Below are 20,438 nucleotides of genomic sequence, written 5' to 3' on the forward strand. Positions count from 1 at the left end.
GCGTGGGCTGTGGGCTGAGCCCAGGGCCGGTGGCGCCTGTTTCGAGCGAGGTGTGAACACAGCAACGGTCATTTGCCGAGGAGAGCAGCTGCAGTGCAGGCAAGGCCGTACTGGGGGGTTTTCGCGGCAAAAGGGACTGGAAAGTAGCTTTTTTTGGGGGGGACTTTTGAATCTTTTTGGAGACAGAAAGGCGGCTAGCCGGCTCTAAGGAGACTGGCAAGCCGGTGGGCGGGCAGCTGAGGAGGCGTGGGCTGTGGGCTGAGCCCAGGGCCGGTGGCGCCTGTTTCGAGCGAGGTGTGAACACAGCAACGGTCATTTGCCGAGGAGAGCAGCTGCAGTGCAGGCAAGGCCGTACTGGGGGGTTTTCGCGGCAAAAGGGACTGGAAAGTAGCTTTTTTTGGGGGGGACTTTTGAATCTTTTTGGAGACAGAAAGGCGGCTAGCCGGCTCTAAGGAGACTGGCAAGCCGGTGGGCGGGCAGCTGAGGAGGCGTGGGCTGTGGGCTGAGCCCAGGGCCGGTGGCGCCTGTTTCGAGCGAGGTGTGAACACAGCAACGGTCACTCGCCGAGGAGAGCAGCTGCAGTGCAGGCAAGGCCGTACTGGGGGGTTTTCGCGGCAAAAGGGACTGGAAAGTAGCTTTTTTTGGGGGGGGACTTTTGAATCTTTTTGGAGACAGAAAGGCGGCTAGCCGGCTCTAAGGAGACTGGCAAGCCGGTGGGCGGGCAGCTGAGGAGGCGTGGGCTTGTGGGCTGAGCCCAGGGCCGGTGGTGCCTGTTTCGAGCAAGGTGTGAACACAGCAAGGGTCACTCGCCGAGGAGAGCAGCTGCAGTGCAGGCAAGGCCGTACTGGGGGGTTTTCGCGGCAAAAGGGACTGGAAAGTAGCTTTTTTTTGGGGGGGACTTTTGAATCTTTTTGGAGACAGAAAGGCGGCTAGCCGGCTCTAAGGAGACTGGCAAGCCGGTGGGCGGGCAGCTGAGGAGGCGTGGGCTGTGGGCTGAGCCCAGGGCCGGTGGCGCCTGTTTCGAGCGAGGTGTGAACACAGCAACGGTCATTTGCCGAGGAGAGCAGCTGCAGTGCAGGCAAGGCCGTACTGGGGGGTTTTCGCGGCAAAAGGGACTGGAAAGTAGCTTTTTTTGGGGGGGACTTTTGAATCTTTTTGGAGACAGAAAGGCGGCTAGCCGGCTCTAAGGAGACTGGCAAGCCGGTGGGCGGGCAGCTGAGGAGGCGTGGGCTGTGGGCTGAGCCCAGGGCCGGTGGCGCCTGTTTCGAGCGAGGTGTGAACACAGCAACGGTCACTCGCCGAGGAGAGCAGCTGCAGTGCAGGCAAGGCCGTACGGGGGCGTTTTTGCGGCAAAAGGGACTGGAAAGTAGCTTTTTTTTGGGGGGGACTTTTGAATCTTTTTGGAGACAGAAAGGCGGCTAGCCGGCTCTAAGGAGACTGGCAAGCCGGTGGGCGGGCAGCTGAGGAGGCGTGGGCTGTGGGCTGAGCCCAGGGCCGGTGGCGCCTGTTTCGAGCGAGGTGTGAACACAGCAACGGTCACTCGCCGAGGAGAGCAGCTGCAGTGCAGGCAAGGCCGTACTGGGGGGTTTTTGCGGCAAAAGGGACTGGAAAGTAGCTTTTTTTTGGGGGGGACTTTTGAATCTTTTTGGAGACAGAAAGGCGGCTAGCCGTCTCTAAGGAGACTGGCAAGCCGGTGGGCGGGCAGCTGAGGAGGCGTGGGCTGTGGGCTGAGCCCAGGGCCGGTGGCGCCTGTTTCGAGCGAGGTGTGAACACAGCAAGGGTCACTCGCCGAGGAGAGCAGCTGCAGTGCAGGCTAGGCCGTACTGGGGAGTTTTCGCGGCAAAAGGGACTGTAAAGTAGCTTTTTTTTGGGGGGGACTTTTGAATCTTTTTGGAGACAGAAAGCGGCTAGCCGTCTCTAAGGAGACTGGCAAGCCGGTGGGCGGGCAGCTGAGGAGGCGTGGGCTGTGGGCTGAGCCCAGGGCCGGTGGCGCCTGTTTCGAGCGAGGTGTGAACACAGCAACGGTCACTCGCCGAGGAGAGCAGCTGCAGCGCAGGCAAGGCCGTACTGGGGGGTTTTCGCGGCAAAAGGGACTGGAAAGTAGCTTTTTTTTGGGGGGGACTTTTGAATCTTTTTGGAGACAGAAAGGCGGCTAGCCGGCTCTAAGGAGACTGGCAAGCCGGTGGGCGGGCAGCTGAGGAGGCGTGGGCTGTGGGCTGAGCCCAGGGCCGGTGGCGCCTGTTTCGAGCGAGGTGTGAACACAGCAAGGGTCACTCGCCGAGGAGAGCAGCTGCAGTGCAGGCTAGGCCGTACTGGGGAGTTTTCGCGGCAAAAGGGACTGTAAAGTAGCTTTTTTTTGGGGGGGACTTTTGAATCTTTTTGGAGACAGAAAGCGGCTAGCCGTCTCTAAGGAGACTGGCAAGCCGGTGGGCGGGCAGCTGAGGAGGCGTGGGCTGTGGGCTGAGCCCAGGGCCGGTGGCGCCTGTTTCGAGCGAGGTGTGAACACAGCAACGGTCACTCGCCGAGGAGAGCAGCTGCAGCGCAGGCAAGGCCGTACTGGGGGGTTTTCGCGGCAAAAGGGACTGGAAAGTAGCTTTTTTTTGGGGGGACTTTTGAATCTTTTTGGAGACAGAAAGGCGGCTAGCTGGCTCTAAGGAGACTGGCAAGCCGGTGGGCAGGCAGCTGAGGAGGCGTGGGCTGTGGGCTGAGCCCAGGGCCAGTGGCGCCTGTTTCGAGCGAGGTGTGAACACAGCAATGGTCACTCGCCGAGGAGAGCAGCTGCAGTGCAGGCAAGGCCGTACTGGGGGGTTTTCGCGGCAAAAGGGACTGGAAAGTAGCTTTTTTTTGGGGGGGACTTTTGAATCTTTTTGGAGACAGAAAGGCGGCTAGCCGTCTCTAAGGAGACTGGCAAGCCGGTGGGTGGGCAGCTGAGGAGGCGTGGGCTGTGGGCTGAGCCCAGGGCCGGTGGCGCCTGTTTCGAGCGAGGTGTGAACACAGCAAGGGTCACTTGCCGAGGAGAGCAGCTGCAGTGCAGGCAAGGCCGTACTGGGGGGTTTTTGCGGCAAAAGGGACTGGAAAGTAGCTTTTTTTTGGGGGGGACTTTTGAATCTTTTTGGAGACAGAAAGGCGGCTAGCCGGCTCTAAGGAGACTGGCAAGCCGGTGGGCGGGCAGCTGAGGAGGCGTGGGCTGTGGGCTGAGCCCAGGGCCGGTGGCGCCTGTTTCGAGCGAGGTGTGAACACAGCAACGGTCACTCGCCGAGGAGAGCAGCTGCAGTGCAGGCAAGGCCGTACGGGGGGGTTTTTGCGGCAAAAGGGACTGGAAAGTAGCTTTTTTTTGGGGGGGACTTTTGAATCTTTTTGGAGACAGAAAGGCGGCTAGCCGGCTCTAAGGAGACTGGCAAGCCGGTGGGCGGGCAGCTGAGGAGGCGTGGGCTGTGGGCTGAGCCCAGGGCCGGTGGCGCCTGTTTCGAGCGAGGTGTGAACACAGCAAGGGTCACTCGCCGAGGAGAGCAGCTGCAGTGCAGGCAAGGCCGTACTGGGGAGTTTTCGCGGCAAAAGGGACTGTAAAGTAGCTTTTTTTGGGGGGGGACTTTTGAATCTTTTTGGAGACAGAAAGGCGGCTAGCCGGCTCTAAGGAGACTGGCAAGCCGGTGGGCGGGCAGCTGAGGAGGCGTGGGCTGTGGGCTGAGCCCAGGGCCGGTGGCGCCTGTTTCGAGCGAGGTGTGAACACAGCAAGGGTCACTCGCCGAGGAGAGCAGCTGCAGTGCAGGCAAGGCCGTACTGGGGAGTTTTCGCGGCAAAAGGGACTGTAAAGTAGCTTTTTTTGGGGGGGGACTTTTGAATCTTTTTGGAGACAGAAAGGCGGCTAGCCGGCTCTAAGGAGACTGGCAAGCCGGTGGGCGGGCAGCTGAGGAGGCGTGGGCTGTGGGCTGAGCCCAGGGCCGGTGGCGCCTGTTTCGAGCGAGGTGTGAACACAGCAAGGGTCACTCGCCGAGGAGAGCAGCTGCAGTACAGGCTAGGCCGTACTGGGGAGTTTTCGCGGCAAAAGGGACTGTAAAGTAGCTTTTTTTTGGGGGGGACTTTTGAATCTTTTTGGAGACAGAAAGCGGCTAGCCGGCTCTAAGGAGACTGGCAAGCCGGTGGGCGGGCAGCTGAGGAGGCGTGGGCTTGTGGGCTGAGCCCAGGGCCGGTGGTGCCTGTTTCGAGCAAGGTGTGAACACAGCAAGGGTCACTCGCCGAGGAGAGCAGCTGCAGTGCAGGCAAGGCCGTACTGGGGGGTTTTCGCGGCAAAAGGGACTGGAAAGTAGCTTTTTTTGGGGGGGGACTTTTGAATCTTTTTGGAGACAGAAAGGCGGCTAGCCGGCTCTAAGGAGACTGGCAAGCCGGTGGGCGGGCAGCTGAGGAGGCGTGGGCTGTGGGCTGAGCCCAGGGCCGGTGGCGCCTGTTTCGAGCGAGGTGTGAACACAGCAACGGTCATTTGCCGAGGAGAGCAGCTGCAGTGCAGGCAAGGCCGTACTGGGGGGTTTTCGCGGCAAAAGGGACTGGAAAGTAGCTTTTTTTGGGGGGACTTTTGAATCTTTTTGGAGACAGAAAGGCGGCTAGCCGGCTCTAAGGAGACTGGCAAGCCGGTGGGCGGGCAGCTGAGGAGGCGTGGGCTGTGGGCTGAGCCCAGGGCCGGTGGCGCCTGTTTCGAGCGAGGTGTGAACACAGCAACGGTCATTTGCCGAGGAGAGCAGCTGCAGTGCAGGCAAGGCCGTACTGGGGGGTTTTCGCGGCAAAAGGGACTGGAAAGTAGCTTTTTTTGGGGGGGACTTTTGAATCTTTTTGGAGACAGAAAGGCGGCTAGCCGGCTCTAAGGAGACTGGCAAGCCGGTGGGCGGGCAGCTGAGGAGGCGTGGGCTGTGGGCTGAGCCCAGGGCCGGTGGCGCCTGTTTCGAGCGAGGTGTGAACACAGCAACGGTCACTCGCCGAGGAGAGCAGCTGCAGTGCAGGCAAGGCCGTACTGGGGGGTTTTCGCGGCAAAAGGGACTGGAAAGTAGCTTTTTTTGGGGGGGGACTTTTGAATCTTTTTGGAGACAGAAAGGCGGCTAGCCGGCTCTAAGGAGACTGGCAAGCCGGTGGGCGGGCAGCTGAGGAGGCGTGGGCTTGTGGGCTGAGCCCAGGGCCGGTGGTGCCTGTTTCGAGCAAGGTGTGAACACAGCAAGGGTCACTCGCCGAGGAGAGCAGCTGCAGTGCAGGCAAGGCCGTACTGGGGGGTTTTCGCGGCAAAAGGGACTGGAAAGTAGCTTTTTTTTGGGGGGGACTTTTGAATCTTTTTGGAGACAGAAAGGCGGCTAGCCGGCTCTAAGGAGACTGGCAAGCCGGTGGGCGGGCAGCTGAGGAGGCGTGGGCTGTGGGCTGAGCCCAGGGCCGGTGGCGCCTGTTTCGAGCGAGGTGTGAACACAGCAACGGTCATTTGCCGAGGAGAGCAGCTGCAGTGCAGGCAAGGCCGTACTGGGGGGTTTTCGCGGCAAAAGGGACTGGAAAGTAGCTTTTTTTGGGGGGGACTTTTGAATCTTTTTGGAGACAGAAAGGCGGCTAGCCGGCTCTAAGGAGACTGGCAAGCCGGTGGGCGGGCAGCTGAGGAGGCGTGGGCTGTGGGCTGAGCCCAGGGCCGGTGGCGCCTGTTTCGAGCGAGGTGTGAACACAGCAACGGTCACTCGCCGAGGAGAGCAGCTGCAGTGCAGGCAAGGCCGTACTGGGGGGTTTTCGCGGCAAAAGGGACTGGAAAGTAGCTTTTTTTGGGGGGGACTTTTGAATCTTTTTGGAGACAGAAAGGCGGCTAGCCGGCTCTAAGGAGACTGGCAAGCCGGTGGGCGGGCAGCTGAGGAGGCGTGGGCTGTGGGCTGAGCCCAGGGCCGGTGGCGCCTGTTTCGAGCGAGGTGTGAACACAGCAACGGTCACTCGCCGAGGAGAGCAGCTGCAGTGCAGGCAAGGCCGTACGGGGGCGTTTTTGCGGCAAAAGGGACTGGAAAGTAGCTTTTTTTTGGGGGGGACTTTTGAATCTTTTTGGAGACAGAAAGGCGGCTAGCCGTCTCTAAGGAGACTGGCAAGCCGGTGGGCGGGCAGCTGAGGAGGCGTGGGCTGTGGGCTGAGCCCAGGGCCGGTGGCGCCTGTTTCGAGCGAGGTGTGAACACAGCAACGGTCACTCGCCGAGGAGAGCAGCTGCAGTGCAGGCAAGGCCGTACTGGGGGGTTTTTGCGGCAAAAGGGACTGGAAAGTAGCTTTTTTTTGGGGGGGACTTTTGAATCTTTTTGGAGACAGAAAGGCGGCTAGCCGGCTCTAAGGAGACTGGCAAGCCGGTGGGCGGGCAGCTGAGGAGGCGTGGGCTGTGGGCTGAGCCCAGGGCCGGTGGCGCCTGTTTCGAGCGAGGTGTGAACACAGCAAGGGTCACTCGCCGAGGAGAGCAGCTGCAGTGCAGGCTAGGCCGTACTGGGGAGTTTTCGCGGCAAAAGGGACTGTAAAGTAGCTTTTTTTTGGGGGGGACTTTTGAATCTTTTTGGAGACAGAAAGCGGCTAGCCGTCTCTAAGGAGACTGGCAAGCCGGTGGGCGGGCAGCTGAGGAGGCGTGGGCTGTGGGCTGAGCCCAGGGCCGGTGGCGCCTGTTTCGAGCGAGGTGTGAACACAGCAACGGTCACTCGCCGAGGAGAGCAGCTGCAGCGCAGGCAAGGCCGTACTGGGGGGTTTTCGCGGCAAAAGGGACTGGAAAGTAGCTTTTTTTTGGGGGGGACTTTTGAATCTTTTTGGAGACAGAAAGGCGGCTAGCCGGCTCTAAGGAGACTGGCAAGCCGGTGGGCGGGCAGCTGAGGAGGCGTGGGCTGTGGGCTGAGCCCAGGGCCGGTGGCGCCTGTTTCGAGCGAGGTGTGAACACAGCAAGGGTCACTCGCCGAGGAGAGCAGCTGCAGTGCAGGCTAGGCCGTACTGGGGAGTTTTCGCGGCAAAAGGGACTGTAAAGTAGCTTTTTTTTGGGGGGACTTTTGAATCTTTTTGGAGACAGAAAGCGGCTAGCCGTCTCTAAGGAGACTGGCAAGCCGGTGGGCGGGCAGCTGAGGAGGCGTGGGCTGTGGGCTGAGCCCAGGGCCGGTGGCGCCTGTTTCGAGCGAGGTGTGAACACAGCAACGGTCACTCGCCGAGGAGAGCAGCTGCAGCGCAGGCAAGGCCGTACTGGGGGGTTTTCGCGGCAAAAGGGACTGGAAAGTAGCTTTTTTTTGGGGGGACTTTTGAATCTTTTTGGAGACAGAAAGGCGGCTAGCTGGCTCTAAGGAGACTGGCAAGCCGGTGGGCAGGCAGCTGAGGAGGCGTGGGCTGTGGGCTGAGCCCAGGGCCAGTGGCGCCTGTTTCGAGCGAGGTGTGAACACAGCAAGGGTCACTCGCCGAGGAGAGCAGCTGCAGTGCAGGCAAGGCCGTACTGGGGGGTTTTCGCGGCAAAAGGGACTGGAAAGTAGCTTTTTTTTGGGGGGGACTTTTGAATCTTTTTGGAGACAGAAAGGCGGCTAGCCGTCTCTAAGGAGACTGGCAAGCCGGTGGGTGGGCAGCTGAGGAGGCGTGGGCTGTGGGCTGAGCCCAGGGCCGGTGGCGCCTGTTTCGAGCGAGGTGTGAACACAGCAAGGGTCACTTGCCGAGGAGAGCAGCTGCAGTGCAGGCAAGGCCGTACTGGGGGGTTTTTGCGGCAAAAGGGACTGGAAAGTAGCTTTTTTTTGGGGGGGACTTTTGAATCTTTTTGGAGACAGAAAGGCGGCTAGCCGGCTCTAAGGAGACTGGCAAGCCGGTGGGCGGGCAGCTGAGGAGGCGTGGGCTGTGGGCTGAGCCCAGGGCCGGTGGCGCCTGTTTCGAGCGAGGTGTGAACACAGCAACGGTCACTCGCCGAGGAGAGCAGCTGCAGTGCAGGCAAGGCCGTACGGGGGGGTTTTTGCGGCAAAAGGGACTGGAAAGTAGCTTTTTTTTGGGGGGGACTTTTGAATCTTTTTGGAGACAGAAAGGCGGCTAGCCGGCTCTAAGGAGACTGGCAAGCCGGTGGGCGGGCAGCTGAGGAGGCGTGGGCTGTGGGCTGAGCCCAGGGCCGGTGGCGCCTGTTTCGAGCGAGGTGTGAACACAGCAAGGGTCACTCGCCGAGGAGAGCAGCTGCAGTGCAGGCAAGGCCGTACTGGGGAGTTTTCGCGGCAAAAGGGACTGTAAAGTAGCTTTTTTTGGGGGGGGACTTTTGAATCTTTTTGGAGACAGAAAGGCGGCTAGCCGGCTCTAAGGAGACTGGCAAGCCGGTGGGCGGGCAGCTGAGGAGGCGTGGGCTGTGGGCTGAGCCCAGGGCCGGTGGCGCCTGTTTCGAGCGAGGTGTGAACACAGCAAGGGTCACTCGCCGAGGAGAGCAGCTGCAGTGCAGGCAAGGCCGTACTGGGGAGTTTTCGCGGCAAAAGGGACTGTAAAGTAGCTTTTTTTGGGGGGGGACTTTTGAATCTTTTTGGAGACAGAAAGGCGGCTAGCCGGCTCTAAGGAGACTGGCAAGCCGGTGGGCGGGCAGCTGAGGAGGCGTGGGCTGTGGGCTGAGCCCAGGGCCGGTGGCGCCTGTTTCGAGCGAGGTGTGAACACAGCAAGGGTCACTCGCCGAGGAGAGCAGCTGCAGTACAGGCTAGGCCGTACTGGGGAGTTTTCGCGGCAAAAGGGACTGTAAAGTAGCTTTTTTTTGGGGGGGACTTTTGAATCTTTTTGGAGACAGAAAGCGGCTAGCCGTCTCTAAGGAGACTGGCAAGCCGGTGGGCGGGCAGCTGAGGAGGCGTGGGCTGTGGGCTGAGCCCAGGGCCGGTGGCGCCTGTTTCGAGCGAGGTGTGAACACAGCAACGGTCACTCGCCGAGGAGAGCAGCTGCAGCGCAGGCAAGGCCGTACGGGGGGGTTTTCGCGGCAAAAGGGACTGGAAAGTAGCTTTTTTTTGGGGGGACTTTTGAATCTTTTTGGAGACAGAAAGGCGGCTAGCTGGCTCTAAGGAGACTGGCAAGCCGGTGGGCAGGCAGCTGAGGAGGCGTGGGCTGTGGGCTGAGCCCAGGGCCAGTGGCGCCTGTTTCGAGCGAGGTGTGAACACAGCAATGGTCACTCGCCGAGGAGAGCAGCTGCAGTGCAGGCAAGGCCGTACTGGGGGGTTTTCGCGGCAAAAGGGACTGGAAAGTAGCTTTTTTTTGGGGGGGACTTTTGAATCTTTTTGGAGACAGAAAGGCGGCTAGCCGTCTCTAAGGAGACTGGCAAGCCGGTGGGTGGGCAGCTGAGGAGGCGTGGGCTGTGGGCTGAGCCCAGGGCCGGTGGCGCCTGTTTCGAGCGAGGTGTGAACACAGCAAGGGTCACTTGCCGAGGAGAGCAGCTGCAGTGCAGGCAAGGCCGTACTGGGGGGTTTTTGCGGCAAAAGGGACTGGAAAGTAGCTTTTTTTTGGGGGGACTTTTGAATCTTTTTGGAGACAGAAAGGCGGCTAGCCGGCTCTAAGGAGACTGGCAAGCCGGTGGGCGGGCAGCTGAGGAGGCGTGGGCTGTGGGCTGAGCCCAGGGCCGGTGGCGCCTGTTTCGAGCGAGGTGTGAACACAGCAACGGTCACTCGCCGAGGAGAGCAGCTGCAGTGCAGGCAAGGCCGTACGGGGGGGTTTTTGCGGCAAAAGGGACTGGAAAGTAGCTTTTTTTGGGGGGGACTTTTGAATCTTTTTGGAGACAGAAAGGCGGCTAGCCGGCTCTAAGGAGACTGGCAAGCCGGTGGGCGGGCAGCTGAGGAGGCGTGGGCTGTGGGCTGAGCCCAGGGCCGGTGGCGCCTGTTTCGAGCGAGGTGTGAACACAGCAACGGTCACTCGCCGAGGAGAGCAGCTGCAGTGCAGGCAAGGCCGTACGGGGGGGTTTTTGCGGCAAAAGGGACTGGAAAGTAGCTTTTTTTTGGGGGGACTTTTGAATCTTTTTGGAGACAGAAAGGCGGCTAGCCGGCTCTAAGGAGACTGGCAAGCCGGTGGGCGGGCAGCTGAGGAGGCGTGGGCTGTGGGCTGAGCCCAGGGCCGGTGGCGCCTGTTTCGAGCGATGTGTGAACACAGCAACGGTCACTCGCCGAGGAGAGCAGCTGCAGTGCAGGCAAGGCCGTACTGGGGGGTTTTTGCGGCAAAAGGGACTGGAAAGTAGCTTTTTTTGGGGGGAGACTTTTGAATCTTTTTGGAGACAGAAAGGCGGCTAGCCGGCTCTAAGGAGACTGGCAAGCCGGTGGGCGGGCAGCTGAGGAGGCGTGGGCTGTGGGCTGAGCCCAGGGCCGGTGGCGCCTGTTTCGAGCGAGGTGTGAACACAGCAAGGGTCACTCGCCGAGGAGAGCAGCTGCAGTGCAGGCAAGGCCGTACTGGGGAGTTTTCGCGGCAAAAGGGACTGTAAAGTAGCTTTTTTTGGGGGGGGACTTTTGAATCTTTTTGGAGACAGAAAGGCGGCTAGCTGGCTCTAAGGCTACTGGCAAGCCGGTGGGCGGGCAGCTGAGGAGGCGTGGGCTGTGGGCTGAGCCCAGGGCCGGTGGCGCCTGTTTCGAGCGAGGTGTGAACACTGCAACGGTCATTTGCCGAGGAGAGCAGCTGCAGTGCAGGCAAGGCCGTACTGGGGGGTTTTCGCGGCAAAAGGGACTGGAAAGTAGCTTTTTTTGGGGGGGACTTTTGAATCTTTTTGGAGACAGAAAGGCGGCTAGCCGTCTCTAAGGAGACTGGCAAGCCGGTGGGCGGGCAGCTGAGGAGGCGTGGGCTGTGGGCTGAGCCCAGGGCCGGTGGCGCCTGTTTCGAGCGAGGTGTGAACACAGCAACGGTCACTCGCCGAGGAGAGCAGCTGCAGTGCAGGCAAGGCCGTACTGGGGGGTTTTCGCGGCAAAAGGGACTGGAAAGTAGCTTTTTTTTGGGGGGGACTTTTGAATCTTTTTGGAGACAGAAAGGCGGCTAGCCGGCTCTAAGGAGACTGGCAAGCCGGTGGGCGGGCAGCTGAGGAGGCGTGGGCTGTGGGCTGAGCCCAGGGCCGGTGGCGCCTGTTTCGAGCGAGGTGTGAACACAGCAACGGTCACTCGCCGAGGAGAGCAGCTGCAGTGCAGGCAAGGCCGTACGGGGGCGTTTTTGCGGCAAAAGGGACTGGAAAGTAGCTTTTTTTGGGGGGGGACTTTTGAATCTTTTTGGAGACAGAAAGGCGGCTAGCCAGCTCTAAGGAGACTGGCAAGCCGGTGGGCGGGCAGCTGAGGAGGCGTGGGCTGTGGGCTGAGCCCAGGGCCGGTGGCGCCTGTTTCGAGCGAGGTGTGAACACAGCAACGGTCACTCGCCGAGGAGAGCAGCTCCAGCGCAGGCAAGGCCGTACTGGGGGGTTTTTGCGGCAAAAGGGACTAGAAAGTAGCTTTTTTTGGGGGGGAAATTTTGAATCTTTTTGGAGACAGAAAGGCGGCTAGCTGGCTCTAAGGAGACTGGCAAGCCGGTGGGCAGGCAGCTGAGGAGGCGTGGGCTGTGGGCTGAGCCCAGGGCCAGTGGCGCCTGTTTCGAGCGAGGTGTGAACACAGCAACGGTCACTCGCCGAGGAGAGCAGCTGCAGTGCAGGCAAGGCCGTACTGGGGGGTTTTCGCGGCAAAAGGGACTGTAAAGTAGCTTTTTTTGGGGGGGGACTTTTGAATCTTTTTGGAGACAGAAAGGCGGCTAGCTGGCTCTAAGGCTACTGGCAAGCCGGTGGGCGGGCAGCTGAGGAGGCGTGGGCTGTGGGCTGAGCCCAGGGCCGGTGGCGCCTGTTTCGAGCGAGGTGTGAACACTGCAACGGTCATTTGCCGAGGAGAGCAGCTGCAGTGCAGGCAAGGCTGTACTGGGGGGTTTTCGCGGCAAAAGGGACTGGAAAGTAGCTTTTTTTGGGGGGACTTTTGAATCTTTTTGGAGACAGAAAGGCGGCTAGCCGTCTCTAAGGAGACTGGCAAGCCGGTGGGCGGGCAGCTGAGGAGGCGTGGGCTGTGGGCTGAGCCCAGGGCCGGTGGCGCCTGTTTCGAGCGAGGTGTGAACACAGCAACGGTCACTCGCCGAGGAGAGCAGCTGCAGTGCAGGCAAGGCCGTACTGGGGGGTTTTCGCGGCAAAAGGGACTGGAAAGTAGCTTTTTTTGGGGGGGGACTTTTGAATCTTTTTGGAGACAGAAAGGCGGCTAGCCGGCTCTAAGGAGACTGGCAAGCCGGTGGGCGGGCAGCTGAGGAGGCGTGGGCTGTGGGCTGAGCCCAGGGCCGGTGGCGCCTGTTTCGAGCGAGGTGTGAACACAGCAACGGTCACTCGCCGAGGAGAGCAGCTGCAGTGCAGGCAAGGCCGTACGGGGGCGTTTTTGCGGCAAAAGGGACTGGAAAGTAGCTTTTTTTGGGGGGGGACTTTTGAATCTTTTTGGAGACAGAAAGGCGGCTAGCCAGCTCTAAGGAGACTGGCAAGCCGGTGGGCGGGCAGCTGAGGAGGCGTGGGCTGTGGGCTGAGCCCAGGGCCGGTGGCGCCTGTTTCGAGCGAGGTGTGAACACAGCAACGGTCACTCGCCGAGGAGAGCAGCTCCAGCGCAGGCAAGGCCGTACTGGGGGGTTTTTGCGGCAAAAGGGACTGGAAAGTAGCTTTTTTTTGGGGGGGACTTTTGAATCTTTTTGGAGACAGAAAGGCGGCTAGCCGGCTCTAAGGAGACTGGCAAGCCGGTGGGCGGGCAGCTGAGGAGGCGTGGGCTGTGGGCTGAGCCCAGGGCCGGTGGCGCCTGTTTCGAGCGAGGTGTGAACACAGCAACGGTCACTCGCCGAGGAGAGCAGCTGCAGTGCAGGCAAGGCCGTACGGGGGGGTTTTTGCGGCAAAAGGGACTGGAAAGTAGCTTTTTTTTGGGGGGGACTTTTGAATCTTTTTGGAGACAGAAAGGCGGCTAGCCGGCTCTAAGGAGACTGGCAAGCCAGTGGGCGGGCAGCTGAGGAGGCGTGGGCTGTGGGCTGAGCCCAGGGCCGGTGGCGCCTGTTTCGAGCGAGGTGTGAACACAGCAACGGTCACTCGCCGAGGAGAGCAGCTGCAGTGCAGGCAAGGCCGTACGGGGGGGTTTTTGCGGCAAAAGGGACTGGAAAGTAGCTTTTTTTTGGGGGGGACTTTTGAATCTTTTTGGAGACAGAAAGGCGGCTAGCCGGCTCTAAGGAGACTGGCAAGCCGGTGGGCGGGCAGCTGAGGAGGCGTGGGCTGTGGGCTGAGCCCAGGGCCGGTGGCGCCTGTTTCGAGCGAGGTGTGAACACAGCAACGGTCACTCGCCGAGGAGAGCAGCTGCAGTGCAGGCAAGGCCGTACGGGGGGGTTTTTGCGGCAAAAGGGACTGGAAAGTAGCTTTTTTTGGGGGGGGACTTTTGAATCTTTTTGGAGACAGAAAGGCAGCTAGCCGGCTCTAAGGAGACTGGCAAGCCGGTGGGCGGGCAGCTGAGGAGGCGTGGGCTGTGGGCTGAGCCCAGGGCCGGTGGCGCCTGTTTCGAGCGAGGTGTGAACACAGCAAGGGTCACTCGCCGAGGAGAGCAGCTGCAGTGCAGGCAAGGCCGTACTGGGGAGTTTTCGCGGCAAAAGGGACTGTAAAGTAGCTTTTTTTGGGGGGGGACTTTTGAATCTTTTTGGAGACAGAAAGGCGGCTAGCTGGCTCTAAGGCTACTGGCAAGCCGGTGGGCGGGCAGCTGAGGAGGCGTGGGCTGTGGGCTGAGCCCAGGGCCGGTGGCGCCTGTTTCGAGCGAGGTGTGAACACTGCAACGGTCATTTGCCGAGGAGAGCAGCTGCAGTGCAGGCAAGGCCGTACTGGGGGGTTTTCGCGGCAAAAGGGACTGGAAAGTAGCTTTTTTTGGGGGGGACTTTTGAATCTTTTTGGAGACAGAAAGGCGGCTAGCCGTCTCTAAGGAGACTGGCAAGCCGGTGGGCGGGCAGCTGAGGAGGCGTGGGCTGTGGGCTGAGCCCAGGGCCGGTGGCGCCTGTTTCGAGCGAGGTGTGAACACAGCAACGGTCACTCGCCGAGGAGAGCAGCTGCAGTGCAGGCAAGGCCGTACGGGGGCGTTTTTGCGGCAAAAAGGACTGGAAAGTAGCTTTTTTTGGGGGGGGACTTTTGAATCTTTTTGGAGACAGAAAGGCGGCTAGCCGGCTCTAAGGAGACTGGCAAGCCGGTGGGCGGGCAGCTGAGGAGGCGTGGGCTGTGGGCTGAGCCCAGGGCCGGTGGCGCCTGTTTCGAGCGAGGTGTGAACACAGCAACGGTCACTCGCCGAGGAGAGCAGCTGCAGTGCAGGCAAGGCCGTACTGGGGGGTTTTTGCGGCAAAAGGGACTGGAAAGTAGCTTTTTTTGGGGGGGGACTTTTGAATCTTTTTGGAGACAGAAAGGCGGCTAGCTGGCTCTAAGGCTACTGGCAATCCGGTGGGCGGGCAGCTGAGGAGGCGTGGGCTGTGGGCTGAGCCCAGGGCCGGTGGCGCCTGTTTCGAGCGAGGTGTGAACACAGCAAGGGTCACTCGCCGAGGAGAGCAGCTGCAGTGCAGGCAAGGCCGTACTGGGGGGTTTTTGCGGCAAAAGGGACTGTAAAGTAGCTTTTTTTTGGGGGGGACTTTTGAATCTTTTTGGAGACAGAAAGGCGGCTAGCCGTCTCTAAGGAGACTGGCAAGCCGGTGGGCGGGCAGCTGAGGAGGCGTGGGCTGTGGGCTGAGCCCAGGGCCGGTGGCGCCTGTTTCGAGCGAGGTGTGAACACAGCAAGGGTCACTCGCCGAGGAGAGCAGCTGCAGCGCAGGCAAGGCCGTACTGGGGGGTTTTCGCGGCAAAAGGGACTGGAAAGTAGCTTTTTTTTGGGGGGGACTTTTGAATCTTTTTGGAGACAGAAAGGCGGCTAGCCGGCTCTAAGGAGACTGGCAAGCCGGTGGGCGGGCAGCTGAGGAGGCGTGGGCTGTGGGCTGAGCCCAGGGCCGGTGGCGCCTGTTTCGAGCGAGGTGTGAACACAGCAACGGTCACTCGCCGAGGAGAGCAGCTGCAGTGCAGGCAAGGCCGTACGGGGGCGTTTTTGCGGCAAAAGGGACTGGAAAGTAGCTTTTTTTTGGGGGGGACTTTTGAATCTTTTTGGAGACAGAAAGGCGGCTAGCCGGCTCTAAGGAGACTGGCAAGCCGGTGGGCGGGCAGCTGAGGAGGCGTGGGCTGTGGGCTGAGCCCAGGGCCGGTGGCGCCTGTTTCGAGCGAGGTGTGAACACAGCAAGGGTCACTCGCCGAGGAGAGCAGCTGCAGTGCAGGCAAGGCCGTACTGGGGGGTTTTTGCGGCAAAAGGGACTGGAAAGTAGCTTTTTTTGGGGGGGGACTTTTGAATCTTTTTGGAGACAGAAAGGCGGCTAGCTGGCTCTAAGGAGACTGGCAAGCCGGTGGGCGGGCAGCTGAGGAGGCGTGGGCTGTGGGCTGAGCCCAGGGCCGGTGGCGCCTGTTTCGAGCGAGGTGTGAACACAGCAAGGGTCACTCGCCGAGGAGAGCAGCTGCAGTGCAGGCAAGGCCGTACTGGGGGGTTTTTGCGGCAAAAGGGACTGTAAAGTAGCTTTTTTTTGGGGGGGACTTTTGAATCTTTTTGGAGACAGAAAGGCGGCTAGCCGTCTCTAAGGAGACTGGCAAGCCGGTGGGCGGGCAGCTGAGGAGGCGTGGGCTGTGGGCTGAGCCCAGGGCCGGTGGCGCCTGTTTCGAGCGAGGTGTGAAAACAGCAAGGGTCACTCGCCGAGGAGAGCAGCTGCAGCGCAGGCAAGGCCGTACTGGGGGGTTTTCGCGGCAAAAGGGACTGGAAAGTAGCTTTTTTTTTGGGGGGGACTTTTGAATCTTTTTGGAGACAGAAAGGCGGCTAGCCGTCTCTAAGGAGACTGGCAAGCCGGTGGGCGGGCAGCTGAGGAGGCGTGGGCTGTGGGCTGAGCCCAGGGCCGGTGGCGCCTGTTTCGAGCGAGGTGTGAACACAGCAACGGTCACTCGCCGAGGAGAGCAGCTGCAGTGCAGGCAAGGCCGTACGGGGGCGTTTTTGCGGCAAAAGGGACTGGAAAGTAGCTTTTTTTGGGGGGGGACTTTTGAATCTTTTTGGAGACAGAAAGGCGGCTAGCCGGCTCTAAGGAGACTGGCAAGCCGGTGGGCGGGCAGCTGAGGAGGCGTGGGCTGTGGGCTGAGCCCAGGGCCGGTGGCGCCTGTTTCGAGCGAGGTGTGAACACAGCAACGGTCACTCGCCGAGGAGAGCAGCTGCAGTGCAGGCAAGGCCGTACGGGGGCGTTTTTGCGGCAAAAGGGACTGGAAAGTAGCTTTTTTTTGGGGGGGACTTTTGAATCTTTTTGGAGACAGAAAGGCGGCTAGCCGGCTCTAAGGAGACTGGCAAGCCGGTGGGCGGGCAGCTGAGGAGGCGTGGGCTGTGGGCTGAGCCCAGGGCCGGTGGCGCCTGTTTCGAGCGAGGTGTGAACACAGCAACGGTCACTCGCCGAGGAGAGCAGCTGCAGTGCAGGCAAGGCCGTACGGGGGAGTTTTCGCGGCAAAAGGGACTGGAAAGTAGCTTTTTTTTGGGGGGGACTTTTGAATCTTTTTGGAGACAGAAAGGCGGCTAGCCGGCTCTAAGGAGACTGGCAAGCCGGTGGGCGGGCAGCTGAGGAGGCGTGGGCTGTGGGCTGAGCCCAGGGCCGGTGGCGCCTGTTTCGAGCGAGGTGTGAACACAGCAACGGTCACTCGCCGAGGAGAGCAGCTGCAGTGCAGGCAAGGCCGTACGGGGGGGTTTTTGCGGCAAAAGGGACTGGAAAGTAGGTTTTTTTGGGGGGGGACTTTTGAATCTTTTTGTAGACAGAAAGGCGGCTAGCTGGCTCTAAGGAGACTGGCAAGCCGGTGGGCGGGCAGCTGAGGAGGCGTGGGCTGTGGGCTGAGCCCAGGGCCGGTGGCGCCTGTTTCGAGCGAGGTGTGAACACAGCAACGGTCACTCGCCGAGGAGAGCAGCTGCAGTGCAGGCAAGGCCGTACTGGGGCTTTTTGCGGCAAAAGGGACTGGAAAGTAGCTTTTTTTTGGGGGGGACTTTTGAATCTTTTTGGAGACAGAAAGGCGGCTAGCCGGCTCTAAGGAGACTGGCAAGCCGGTGGGCGGGCAGCTGAGGAGGCGTGGGCTTGTGGGCTGAGCCCAGGGCCGGTGGTGCCTGTTTCGAGCAAGGTGTGAACACAGCAACGGTCACTCGCCGAGGAGAGCAGCTGCAGTGCAGGCAAGGCCGTACTGGGGGGTTTTCGCGGCAAAAGGGACTGGAAAGTAGCTTTTTTTGGGGGGGGACTTTTGAATCTTTTTGGAGACAGAAAGGCGGCTAGCTGGCTCTAAGGCTACTGGCAAGCCGGTGGGTGGGCAGCTGAGGAGGCGTGGGCTGTGGGCTGAGCCCAGGGCCGGTGGCGCCTGTTTCGAGCGAGGTGTGAACACTGCAACGGTCATTTGCCGAGGAGAGCAGCTGCAGTGCAGGCAAGGCCGTACTGGGGGGTTTTCGCGGCAAAAGGGACTGGAAAGTAGCTTTTTTTGGGGGGGACTTTTGAATCTTTTTGGAGACAGAAAGGCGGCTAGCCGTCTCTAAGGAGACTGGCAAGCCGGTGGGCGGGCAGCTGAGGAGGCGTGGGCTGTGGGCTGAGCCCAGGGCCGGTGGCGCCTGTTTCGAGCGAGGTGTGAACACAGCAACGGTCACTCGCCGAGGAGAGCATCTGCAGTGCAGGCAAGGCCGTACTGGGGGGTTTTTGCGGCAAAAGGGACTGGAAAGTAGCTTTTTTTTGGGGGGGACTTTTGAATCTTTTTGGAGACAGAAAGGCGGCTAGCCGGCTCTAAGGAGACTGGCAAGCCGGTGGGCGGGCAGCTGAGGAGGCGTGGGCTTGTGGGCTGAGCCCAGGGCCGGTGGCGCCTGTTTCGAGCGAGGTGTGAACACAGCAACGGTCACTCGCCGAGGAGAGCAGCTGCAGTGCAGGCAAGGCCGTACGGGGGCGTTTTTGCGGCAAAAGGGACTGGAAAGTAGCTTTTTTTTGGGGGGGACTTTTGAATCTTTTTGGAGACAGAAAGGCGGCTAGCCGGCTCTAAGGAGACTGGCAAGCCGGTGGGCAGGCAGCTGAGGAGGCGTGGGCTGTGGGCTGAGCCCAGGGCCGGTGGCGCCTGTTTCGAGCGAGGTGTGAACACAGCAACGGTCACTCGCCGAGGAGAGCAGCTGCAGTGCAGGCAAGGCCGTACTGGGGGGTTTTTGCGGCAAAAGGGACTGGAAAGTAGCTTTTTTTGGGGGGGGACTTTTGAATCTTTTTGGAGACAGAAAGGCGGCTAGCCGGCTCTAAGGAGACTGGCAAGCCGGTGGGCGGGCAGCTGAGGAGGCGTGGGCTGTGGGCTGAGCCCAGGGCCGGTGGCGCCTGTTTCGAGCGAGGTGTGAACACAGCAAGGGTCACTCGCCGAGGAGAGCAGCTGCAGTGCAGGCAAGGCCGTACTGGGGAGTTTTCGCGGCAAAAGGGACTGTAAAGTAGCTTTTTTTTGGGGGGGACTTTTGAATCTTTTTGGAGACAGAAAGGCGGCTAGCCGTCTCTAAGGAGACTGGCAAGCCGGTGGGCGGGCAGCTGAGGAGGCGTGGGCTGTGGGCTGAGTCCAGGGCCGGTGGCGCCTGTTTCGAGCGAGGTGTGAACACAGCAACGGTCACTCGCCGAGGAGAGCAGCTGCAGTGCAGGCAAGGCCGTACTGGGGAGTTTTCGCGGCAAAAGGGACTGTAAAGTAGCTTTTTTTGGGGGGGGACTTTTGAATCTTTTTGGAGACAGAAAGGCGGCTAGCCGGCTCTAAGGAGACTGGCAAGCCGGTGGGCGGGCAGCTGAGGAGGCGTGGGCTGTGGGCTGAGCCCAGGGCCGGTGGCGCCTGTTTCGAGCGAGGTGTGAACACTGCAACGGTCACTCGCCGAGGAGAGCAGCTGCAGCGCAGGCAAGGCCGTACTGGGGGGTTTTTGCGGCAAAAGGGACTGTAAAGTAGCTTTTTTTTGGGGGGGACTTTTGAATCTTTTTGGAGACAGAAAGGCGGCTAGCCGTCTCTAAGGAGACTGGCAAGCCGGTGGGCGGGCAGCTGAGGAGGCGTGGGCTGTGGGCTGAGCCCAGGGCCGGTGGCGCCTGTTTCGAGCGAGGTGTGAACACAGCAACGGTCACTCGCCGAGGAGAGCAGCTGCAGCGCAGGCAAGGCCGTACTGGGGGGTTTTCGCGGCAAAAGGGACTGGAAAGTAGCTTTTTTTTGGGGGGGACTTTTGAATCTTTTTGGAGACAGAAAGGCGGCTAGCCGGCTCTAAGGAGACTGGCAAGCCGGTGGGCGGGCAGCTGAGGAGGCGTGTGCTGTGGGCTGAGCCCAGGGCCGGTGGCGCCTGTTTCGAGCGAGGTGTGAACACAGCAACGGTCACTCGCCGAGGAGAGCAGCTGCAGTGCAGGCAAGGCCGTACGGGGGCGTTTTTGCGGCAAAAGGGACTGGAAAGTAGCTTTTTTTTGGGGGGGACTTTTGAATCTTTTTGGAGACAGAAAGGCGGCTAGCCGGCTCTAAGGAGACTGGCAAGCCGGTGGGCGGGCAGCTGAGGAGGCGTGGGCTGTGGGCTGAGCCCAGGGCCGGTGGCGCCTGTTTCGAGCGAGGTGTGAACACAGCAACGGTCACTCGCCGAGGAGAGCAGCTGCAGTGCAGGCAAGGCCGTACTGGGGGGTTTTTGCGGCAAAAGGGACTGGAAAGTAGCTTTTTTTTGGGGGGGACTTTTGAATCTTTTTGGAGACAGAAAGGCGGCTAGCCGGCTCTAAGGAGACTGGCAAGCCGGTGGGCGGGCAGCTGAGGAGGCGTGGGCTTGTGGGCTGAGCCCAGGGCCGGTGGCGCCTGTTTCGAGCAAGGTGTGAACACAGCAAGGGTCACTCGCCGAGGAGAGCAGCTCCAGTGCAGGCAAGGCCGTACTGGGGGGTTTTCGCGGCAAAAGGGACTGGAAAGTAGCTTTCTTTTGGGGGGGACTTTTGAATCTTTTTGGAGACAGAAAGGCGGCTAGCCGGCTCTAAGGAGACTGGCAAGCCGGTGGGCGGGCAGCTGAGGAGGCGTGGGCTGTGGGCTGAGCCCAGGGCCGGTGGCGCCTGTTTCGAGCGAGGTGTGAACACAGCAACGGTCATTTGCCGAGGAGAGCAGCTGCAGTGCAGGCAAGGCCGTACTGGGGGGTTTTCGCGGCAAAAGGGACTGGAAAGTAGCTTTTTTTGGGGGGGGACTTTTGAATCTTTTTGGAGACAGAAAGGCGGCTAGCCGGCTCTAAGGAGACTGGCAAGCCGGTGGGCGGGCAGCTGAGGAGGCGTGGGCTGTGGGCTGAGCCCAGGGCCGGTGGCGCCTGTTTCGAGCGAGGTGTGAACACAGCAACGGTCACTCGCCGAGGAGAGCAGCTGCAGTGCAGGCAAGGCCGTACGGGGGCGTTTTT

The 20,438-nt window shown here is 60.7% G+C and overlaps 1 pseudogene; it reads left to right on the top strand.

The window, feature by feature from the left end:
* LOC141928915 (kinesin-like protein KIF20B) overlaps nucleotides 1-20,438 on the top strand; it is a 136,919-nt pseudogene that overhangs the window by 23,775 nt on the left and 92,706 nt on the right.

This window comes from Strix aluco, chromosome 12 (assembly GCF_031877795.1).
Source record: "Strix aluco isolate bStrAlu1 chromosome 12, bStrAlu1.hap1, whole genome shotgun sequence".
NCBI lineage: Eukaryota > Metazoa > Chordata > Aves > Strigiformes > Strigidae > Strix > Strix aluco.